This window comes from Vicia villosa, linkage group LG2, assembly GCF_029867415.1.
Source record: "Vicia villosa cultivar HV-30 ecotype Madison, WI linkage group LG2, Vvil1.0, whole genome shotgun sequence".
Taxonomy (NCBI): Eukaryota; Viridiplantae; Streptophyta; class Magnoliopsida; order Fabales; family Fabaceae; genus Vicia; species Vicia villosa.
This window is the reverse complement of record NC_081181.1, coordinates 27,207,996-27,218,538: the sequence shown is the minus strand read 5'-3', so window position 1 is coordinate 27,218,538 and position 10,543 is coordinate 27,207,996. Positions and strand designations below refer to the sequence as shown.

Below are 10,543 nucleotides of genomic sequence, written 5' to 3'. Positions count from 1 at the left end.
ACTTGTTAATTTCTGAATGAAAATCATAATACATTGTCTATGTTTGTCTTGAAGTATTCCATTCGTTATCACTCATAAAATGTTTTGGCATTACGATACCAACTTTACTAATTGCTTGCTTATGCAAAAAGCTGAGGGAGAGTGATGAAAAATAAAAATGCAAAATCTCTAATCATGTGTTTTTGAATAAAAACCCTACTGAGGATGTACAGGCATTATTTCAAATCCCCAAACACCGGAGATATAAGGGAGATAGACCCTCGTTAACCCCTTTGAGCCTTGAAGAAGGAGTTTCTTTTCTAATCATAAAAAACCCTTATTTTAACCTTGGGGCAGGGTAGTGTTCATTTAACTTGATCGAGTGTTTAAAACTCACCAAAAAGGTATGAATCTAAGGATACAACAATGGTTATCCCTCCAAAGGTTGAGGAATGTCAAAACCGCAATGATTATCCTTATTCCATCAAGAGATCAAAAGATGACGATGCCACAATGGTTATCCCTCATCAATCAGAGAATGAGGCAGTCACAATATTTCAAACAAATCGAGAGCAACACGATATCACACGACTTGTTCAAAAAAAAAAACAACAAAAGAAAAAAGAGAGCCCGCTAAGTCAACAACATGAAAACAATGACTTAGGCAAAAGTTAGGGCATCCCGCTGGACTCCAAAATAAAATTCAAAAGAATTAGTCCAGGCAAAAGTTAGGGAAAGCAGAAGCGAAAAATGAGGATTACGAAATAAAAATCCTTCTCAAAAGAACAAAGTTGTGTGACCAGACACCAAAGAATAAAAGTGCGTGACTGCCATGTCCAAAAACAACCTCATTGATTCCTCAACCATCCCAAATTCCTTGTGAGGAATGAACACTCATGTCGAGTTAATGGAACCTAGGAATGGAGAACATCACGAAGGGGGTGGGTACCAAATAATTTTGAGCCTAAAAACCTTTGTTTTCTGAAAACCGTGAACCTAGCCAAGTTACAACCCTCAAAAGTCCTAATTGAAGTAGGGTTATTTTGAAAGCACACTCCTATGAGATAGCGTTTAACTGACTCCCAATGAAGCGAGACTCATTTCCATGTTGGTATCGTATGCTTGCTTTATCTTCTACATGCAAAAATCGGGGTTGTGTCAACTAGTGATCCATTCACAAGAGGTCGCAACCTCATTTCAATAAAAAAGGTTTCTTTAAACTTCAAGACTAACGTACACTTTGCATTAGAATTATCATTCCTAGAATTAACATTCTTTTGCATACAAACATCTGCTTAAACATCAAAGAAATTTCAGGATGAGAATCAGTGAGCAACTTGATCATGTCAAAGCACAAGAGACTTGAGAACTCCTTGGAGTAAAAAGCTAATCGTTTCAGAGACTGATTATCAAGGGGCAGTTATCCAAAGAACTCCGTTGGGCATGAACAGTTAATGCTTTCCTTGATTACCTCGAGGGGAAGAATTGGAAGACTCCGTTGAGCGTGGTAAAGTTATTTCCATGTTTGTTTGACTTCAAAACAATGAAAGCTCGAGGATTCTAGTAAGATGTACCTAATCAGGGGCAGTTGAGTCGAGGTTTGACCTCTCAAATTCAACATATCTGGGGCAATCAAGTCGAGGAATCTCTCTTGAGTTTGACCAATCTGGGGCAATTACGCCGAGATTCGACAAATCTCTCCAAGGATTCTATAGTGCAAATTCCTTCATGGGTCGTGAAGCTTGGGGCACAATCTCTTGGGTTATTTTGTTCTCTCCCCAATCATAGGAGTTTATTTCTCCTGGAAACTAGGTCTCTCCCAAGCGTAGGAGTTTATTTCTCCTGAGAGTTTGATCCATTCCCCAATCATAGGAGTTTATTTCTCCTGGAAACTTGGTCTCTCCCCAAACACGGAGTTAATTTCTCCCGAGAGTTTGTTCCATTCCTCAAGCACAGGAGTTTATTTCTCCTAGGAGTTGTCCGACTTCCCTAACCAAGGCTCGTTACCTGGATTTCTCATCCCTAACATGGTGAATCGAGGGAATCTCCTCAAGCTGAAAATCCTCCAAGCAGTGGCACATGGTGAGAAGTCAGAAATTATTCTTCAAGTCAAAGAAGGTGCATCTTACAAATCAAAGTCCAATATCTATTGGCACCTCCACATGGTCCTTAACACTAAGGGGATTCTCCCTGGTGTTTACCTCACTAATGCCTTTATTTGGCACTCTGCATATAGTATTCACTGCATATAACATTGCATCCTCAAAAGCGTAGCATATCCATCAAAATGGAGCATTACGCCATAGAAAAATTCAAACATGCATACAAAGCATAAGCCAGATAATACAAATCAGCGCCCAATCAAGACAATGATACTTCCCCACATAAAATAGTGTCCTTACAAACTCCGATTGATATCTGCTACTACATTACAAATCTCCTTATGCCACGGTGCCGATACCTAGTATCCTTAATCCCCAAAAGAAGTCTCATTTTCTCTCTCCAACATGGATCGGATGCAATGTCTTTCTTCGTCAGAATCGTTGTCTCCGAGGTTATTTCCCGCATGCTGCGTGCATATTAGAGCGTGAATGAGGGTGGGCATTCAACCCATCTCATTTTTCAATCATTTGGATAACCATACTTGGTGTGTGGCAATTCGAACGATTGCCGCTCTTGAAGAGTTACACCCCGCCTTTGGCCTGAGGGATCAATGTAATTCTTATGCTTCGCAAGCATCAATATCTCCGTAATCTCCAATGGTTACTATCATCTTCTTATCGAGTCTAGTCGTCACTAGTCTTGTCGTGGTTATTTTCCGTGTGCTGCGTGCGAACTAGAGTGCGAATGAGGGTGGGCATTCAACCCATCTCATTTTCCAAGCGTTTGAATAAACCATACTTGGTGTGTGGCAATTCGAACGATTGCCACTCTTGAAGAGCTACACCCCGCCTTTGGCCTGAGGGATTAATGTAATTCTTATGCTTCGCAAGCATCAATATCTTCGTGATTACGTCTTTTGATCGAGTCTAGTCGTCACTAGTCTCCGTGGTCCCTTCCCCCGTACGGGAAAACTTTTCAAGTCCAACCACCGTGTTGTCAAAGCCCAGTTCCTAACCTGGCAAACCCTTTCAAAGCCCAGTTCCTAACCTGGCAAACCTTTTTCAAAGCCCAATTTTCAACTTGGCAAACCATTTCAAAACCGAACCCCGATGTTGAGTCTTAGATCGTACGAGGTCTATTCTGTCCTGAAGATCGTACGAGGTCTTCTCCCGATATTGAGTCTTAGATCGTACGAGGTCTATTCTGTCCTGAAGATCGTACGAGGTCTTCTCCCGATGTTGAGTCTTAGATCGTACGAGGTCTATTCTGTCCTGAGGATCGTACGAGGTCTTCTCCCGATGTTGAGTCATAGGTCGCACGAGATCTTTTCCTTTCAGTTTTGAAGATCGTACGAGGTTTTCTCCTGATGTTGAGTCGTAAGATCGCACGAGGTCTATTTCCTTTCTGTCTTGAAGATCGTACGAGGTTTTCTCCCGATGTTGAGTCGTAGATCGCACGAGGTCTATTCTACCTTGGAGGTCGCACGAGGTCTTCTCCCGATGTTGAGTCATGGGTCGCACGACATCTTTTCCTTTCTGTCTTGAAGATCGTACGAGGTCTTCTCCTGATGTTGAGTCGTAGATCGTACGAGGTCTATTTCCTTTCTGTCTTGAAGATCGTACAAGGTCTTCTCCTGATGTTGAGTCGTAAGATCGCACGAGGTCTATTTCCTTTCTGTCTTGAAGATCGTACGAGGTCTTTTCCTGATGTTGAGTCGTAGATCGCACGAGGTCTATTTCCTTTCTGTCTTGAAGATCGTACGAGGTCTTTTCTTGATGTTGAGTCGTAGATCGCACGAGGTCTATTTCCTTTCTGTCTTGAAGATCGTACGAGGTCTTCTCCTGATGTTGAGTCGTAAGATCGCACGAGGTCTATTTCCTTTTTGTCTTGAAGATCGTACGAGGTTTTCTCCCGATGTTGAGTCGTAGATCGCACGAGGTCTATTCTACCCTGGAGGTCGCACGAGGTCTTCTCCCGATGTTGAGTCATGGGTCGCACGAGATCTTTTCCTTTCTGTCTTGAAGACCGTACGAGGTCTTCTCCTGATGTTGAGTCGTAGATCATACGAGGTCTATTTCCTTTCTGTCTTGAAGATCGTACAAGGTCTTCTCCTGATGTTGAGTCGTAAGATCGCACGAGGTCTATTTCCTTTCTGTCTTGAAGATCGTACGAGGTCTTTTCCTGATGTTGAGTCGTAGATCGCACGAGGTCTATTTCCTTTCTGTCTTGAAGATCGTACGAGGTCTTTTCTTGATGTTGAGTCGTAGATCGTACGAGGTCTATTTCCTTTCTGTCTTGAAGATCGTACGAGGTCTTCTCCTGATGTTGAGTCGTAAGATCGCACGAGGTCTATTTCCTTTCTGTCTTGAAGATCGTACGAGGTCTTCTCCTGATGTTGAGTCGTAAGATCGCACGAGGTCTATTTCCTTTCTGTCTTGAAGATCGTACGAGGTCTTCTCCTGATGTTGAGTCATAGATCGCACGAGATCTATTTCCTTTCAGTCATTGTTTCATGTAACATTTCTCTTGGGAACCTGGTATTGGCACCTTGGGCTACGTTACAAGCTATCACCCTTCTTCCAATTACTCACTGTATATTTCTCCATCAGAAAAACAAAAAATCTCTTTCCCCAGCAGATATCAAAAAAAAAGGAGATAACACTTACACCATCTTTCCTCTAGGACAAATTTCTGGTACTTTGATATTTAATCTCCTTCTACCTCGAATGCTCGAAAGGCTAGCGCCAATCTCGCCTTCAGGTTTAAGACGATTAAATAGGGGCAGCTGTCATACCCCAAATTTGTCCTACCCTTTCAATTTTATCTGGCTTAGGCTTATGCATTTCATAATCTCATGTACATACCTCTCATTAGGTCATCTAACATAACTCATGCATTCATTAATCAATAATCTGACAAGGGATCAAGGGTCATGGAACAGGCTAAGGTTTTCCTTCAAGGCAGGATCGTATGTTGTCTTTACAAAGGATCGGGGTCTACTTATCATATGGGCTTATTATTATTCATCAATAAGGGCAGTGGACTAGTGCCTTTCATACTTCGGGGTTGAATTGCTAAGAGTGTGACCACGGTTAGAAGAGTAAACTGGTTTAAAGCAGGATCGTCCTCAAAATTGGTTGATGCTTGTCAACATGGACTGATGGATTAAAATTATGGCTTCATTGGTTGGTAGATGGATTCAAGAGATTGGTCCAAATGACCTCATTGTTAGTAATTGGTTCAAGGTTAATCATAGTACAAAGGGCATACACCGTTCAAGGCATAATTTGCAAACATGGCTTGAATTTCATTCACCGTTCAGAGACATCTCCTTACAAAAAATCAAGAACACTCCTTTCAAAAAAACTCTACAATACAATGTCCATCATTTTCCAACCATTCATTCAAGATCCATACATTTTTCTGCTCATTATCATCCGAATTTCAAGCCTAAATCATGTGAACACCAATCATCATTCAAGTGTTTGAATCACATACTATCAAATTCCAATTCATACATCCATTCAAATATTCATTACAAAGATACAAATTCAAATTACATTACATAGTATTTCAAGTTTCATTACAACTTCAAGAGCAATGCTCATACATTCCAAGTCCAAATACAACTATCCATTACAAAAGTCCACATCATTCACAATTTCAAGCTCAAGATACACTATCTTATATTACAAAAAATTTATATATTACATCTCAAAGAAACTACAAAAATTTACATTCAAAGCCAACAAATGTCCTAAAAGCCTACTGTCTCTAAGTCTTCAACTACATCACTTCCCATCACCTTTGCTCCTCATGCCCATGCTCCATCCAATTTGCAATGTCAGGTTACCATGCTCCATCCTATCCTCGTTTCCTTTTGGCCATCCTCCAATCGTGAGAATTCAGATTCCCTCATTATGGTGATTCATCTCCGCCAACGAGCGCCTTCATAATATGTCCCCTTGCCATCGTATACCTACACGGGCTACCTGCAGAACCAGTAGAGAAATAAACAAAAAAAACCAAATTCAAAAATATTCAAGACAAACCCAAGTTCATAAGTAAATTTCTGGTTCATCCATGATTCACTAAAGGTTAATGTCTACAAACACTTAACAAAATGTTGCACAGGAAGCTTATTTCAAAAAGAAAACAGACCTGTACATTGCAAATGCAGTGCAATACTCCAAGTTAAACATTCAGCCCAACTTCACCGAGTATCAACCGCAGCCCTGCACATTCAGTCCTAACTCAGATTAACAGTCCATAATTTCACAAATGCTTATACCAGATTCAGCAGCCATACCTTGCTCCATCATACATTTGTTTGAGGTCACCCCTGCAGCATACACACATACATATCACTCTGCGACATATGGCCCCATCAAATTACAATCCATGCCCAAACTCCCCGCAGCTCTAGAATAAAACCAGTTCAGCATTCAACCTCATGAGAACTGAACCTACAAAAACCAGAGAAAATACAATCAGACCACAACAGTTCAGACACTTACCATACAACACATTATTGTACTACAAAATAATCATATCATCAGTTTAGCATACAGTCAAATAAAATGTTCAGCACCATAGCACAAAGCCATTCGGTCCATTCTAATTCCGAGTGCAGCATGACGGTCAAGTTATCATAGATTGGCGTTCACACATCCACTTTACATTCAGACTCGCGCCTGCACATCACAAAAACAGTTTCAAAACAGAACTCAACCCACTAAAGCTTGCATCTAACCATCCAATACAAAATCGACGCCGACATTCAAAAGAACAGACTGAATTGCTACAAAGCTGTTAAGCCTACTCAATTAACCACACCAAGCTCATTCACGAAAACCACAGTTCATGCTATTGTACTTAACACAGTTCTGAAACCAATTTTCCATTCGTTAAGCTAACTGTTACTTACAATAACCAGTCCAACAGAACTGTAACTGTCAAGAAACAAAATATAACCAACTTTTAGTTCTCACTTAACTAACACAACCAATCCTAACAAACTTCCAAAACAGAAAACTAACTCTCTAACCTTTAATCTCAACCCTCAGTTTCATAACAGAATCTCCCAATCTAACAGTTCAGACTTCTTCATCCCTAACAAATCCTCCAACCTCTTGCAACCTATAACAGAATCACACTCCTATAAATTCAAATCTCCCTCCACAATTCAAACCTCTTCACGCACCATAACACTCACCTTTCACTCTTCACACTCTCACCACTTCTTTCACCCTGCTCCACATCACAGACACCACTTCACCACTCTTCAATCTCATTAACAGAAAAGAAACAGATAACAGAAAAGAAGAAGAAAATTGAGGGAGAGAGAGAGAGAGAGAGATAACAAACCTGTAACTGAACCATAACAGGATCCATCAATTCTCTCTTCAACACTCTTCAACTTTCGTACCTTCCACTTCTACCTCCAATCATCATCTTCAATTTCTCTCTCACGATACATAACAGAAAACCTGTAAAGAATCAGAAATCAACACGCAAAAAACCAGTAACAAACTTCAACCATTCAATTCACGCTTCGATCTTCATCAACAAACCATTACCGAATCCACTGCAAAAATCATCGAACCTTCATCACCTTCATCGCATCATCGTCTTCATCATCAATGATATGCAAAGAACTTGATTGATCATCTTCATCTTTCAATCTCCACTATTCTTCATCATACAAAAAAAAACTCCAAACGTGATTCAATCCTCGTGCTCGCGTGAACTATCACAGAGAAACTTCAATCTCCAACCTGTTTCATCAATCATCACCATCATTGAGTACAGTAACAACAACAACTCAGAACTGAACCGCAAGAAACAAAAAGAAGGTGGAGGAGAAGGAATAACTGAAGATAAGGAGAGCGAGTTTTGATGCGGAGAGAAGATACATGAGTGAGAGAGATTGGTTTCTTGTTCTTGGATCATGGTAGCGCGTCGTTGAGACGTCGCTGGAGAAGGTGCATTGGTCGCCGTACGTTCGTTGATGAAGAAAGAGCGCCGCCGTCGTGTCTTGAGAAACGAGAGAGTACGACGAGAGTGAAGCTGTTCGGAGAAGATGAAGGAGGCTCCACCGTCGCAACCGCTGCGAGTTCATAGAGAGAATCAGAGAGAGAACATCTCCGTCGTTGCCGGCCGCCGTTTGCTCGCGAGTGAGGGAGAAGAAGCTCAGAGAAGCTGATTCGTCACAGGGTAGTAGAACCCTAATTCCCCATTCTATATATTTATTTTTATTTTATTTTTTTAGCATATGTTTTTTTAATTGAATTAATCTGAATTAGGATTTAGATAATGAACATTAATTTGATATTTGATTGATATTAATGGATACTAATTAGAAATTAGCATAAGATTAGAGTCAATTGGATCTGATTAGAAAATCTGATGATGGACTGTTAGGCCTAGTACGAACTTGCTTCATTCTCACCCTCACTAAGCCCATGCACCCCCATCTGTTTACAATAATACAACAAAAACAAGTCTTGGGCCCGTACCAACGGGCCTTGCGCCCCATTGCTTCCAGCACCTTCATTGTGATTTCACACCTCCCTGTTTCACTTAATTGATAGTTTTTTTAGGTTTTTTCACTTAGTTTTTTTGCTACTTCTTTTAGGTAATAAAATGACATAAAAACCTCATAAACAATAATCACAAAAATATTAGTTTTAGGCTTATGGTTTTAGCCTCTTTTTGCTTGATTTAGAAGTTCATTTAAATTCCTTCACTAAAAAGCTCATAAAAAAATAGTAGATTTTTTAGGTTAATTTTGACACTTAATCTCCTTCATAAAAAGGTCATAAAAAATAGTAGTATTTTAGTGTAAGTTTTTTGCATTGAGGCTTGAATTGTTTTGTGCTAGTTCCATGTTATTTTTGTATAATTGTTGTGTGACTTTGTTGCTTATCTTTTGGCCATATTTTTGGCCTATTTTGTTGATACCATTTTAATGCTTCTTTTAGAATTTAGTCACCATGTTAACATTAGGATTTAGACTTGTATAGACAACTTAGATTAGAATTTAGGATTAGTTCCCTATTGCACTCTTTTTCTTTTTAACTCTTTAAAATACTTAATAAACGGAAGATGCGAATTACATCAAGCAAGTGATTGAGAAATGAGTGGGATTCATTCCCTAATCTATTTCTCAATCGCTTAGTGGCATAGAAATGAGTGGGATTCATTCCCTAATCTGTTTCTCGGTCACTACTTAATGGGAGAGAAATGAGTGGGATCCATTCCCTAATCTGTTTCTCAAACATTAATTAATGGGAGAGAAATGAGTGAGATTCATTCTCTAATCTGTTTCTCAAACATTACATAATGGGATGGAAGCGAGTGGGATTCATTCCCTAATCTGCTTCTTAATCATTATACATTTTATGTGATTCGAATCGTGAAGTAAATTCCCCTTAAAAAATACACAACCAAAAGCACTTTAAAATATCTAACAATGGTTCAGACTAAAGCAAAGTAGAGAAAGTGGTGAGTGGCCCGGTATTGGGTACTGTTCATCACTCATCTACCCTAAAAGACACAAACCAATCTCTTTCTTCTTCTTAAGGGCATCGTTATCTCCGTCCCATTGCATCCTAGGCTGTCCCCTTGTGCAAGAACGCGAGCGTTGACTCCGCCCAACTAAAAAACACAAAAACAAACAGAAAATCTTTAGCCAAGCTACGGTAACTCTGATTCCTGAAAAGGATACGTAGGCAGCGGGGTAGGGCCCGTGCGAGTACAATTCTTTATTTTCCCTACATTTTGCATTCATTTCGCATTTAGACATAGACATAGTTATACACCCTTTAGATAGAAACAAACATAGGTGGATACCATCGAGTACGATGGGCGCGAGGGGTGCTAGCACCTTCCCCTCGCGTAACCGACTCCCGTACCTTGATTCTCTGGTCGCAAGACCTTGTTCCTTCCTTTTCCAGGTTGTCTGATATTCCTTTCCCTTATGGGATAAATATATTGGTGGCAACTCTGTTCCTTTTTTCGCGAGCGTGCGACACTACCAAGATGAATCGATGTCCATTCGAAGCCTTGGGTTCAATCATGCCAATCATATCAATACCCCACATAGAGAAAGGCCATGGAGAAGAAATAACATTGAGAAGTGTTGGAGGCACATGAATCTTGTCAGCATACACTTGACATTTGTGACACTTCTTTACAAACTTGTAGCAATCAGATTCCATTGTCAGCCAATAGTAACCTGCTCTAAGCATCTTTTTAGCCATCGAATGTCCATTGGCATGAGTACCAAAAGAAACTTCATGAATTTCATGCATCAACATGTCTGCTTCGTGTCTATCCACGCATCTGAGCAAAACCATGTCATAATTTCTCTTATACAAAACATCAGCATTGATGAAGAAACTGCCAGCCAATCTCCTCAAAGTTTTCTTATCCTTATTTGATGCCCCAAATGGGTACT

General features: G+C 40.1%; 1 long non-coding RNA gene across 2 annotated transcripts; it reads right to left on the bottom strand.

Annotated features, from left to right (window-relative positions):
- Positions 1 to 5,511: 5,511 nt before the first annotated feature.
- On the bottom strand, positions 5,512 to 7,688 carry LOC131646035 (uncharacterized). Of its 2 annotated transcripts, none has more exons than XR_009297261.1 (5): positions 7,450 to 7,688; positions 6,652 to 6,776; positions 6,392 to 6,548; positions 6,244 to 6,317; positions 5,512 to 6,074 (listed from the first exon to the last, which is right to left on the bottom strand). It is a non-coding gene; the product is annotated as an uncharacterized LOC131646035 (long non-coding RNA). The 2 variants fall into 2 exon arrangements; XR_009297262.1 differs by having other exon boundaries at positions 6,674 to 6,776.
- Between the last annotated feature and the right edge of the window lie 2,855 nt (positions 7,689 to 10,543).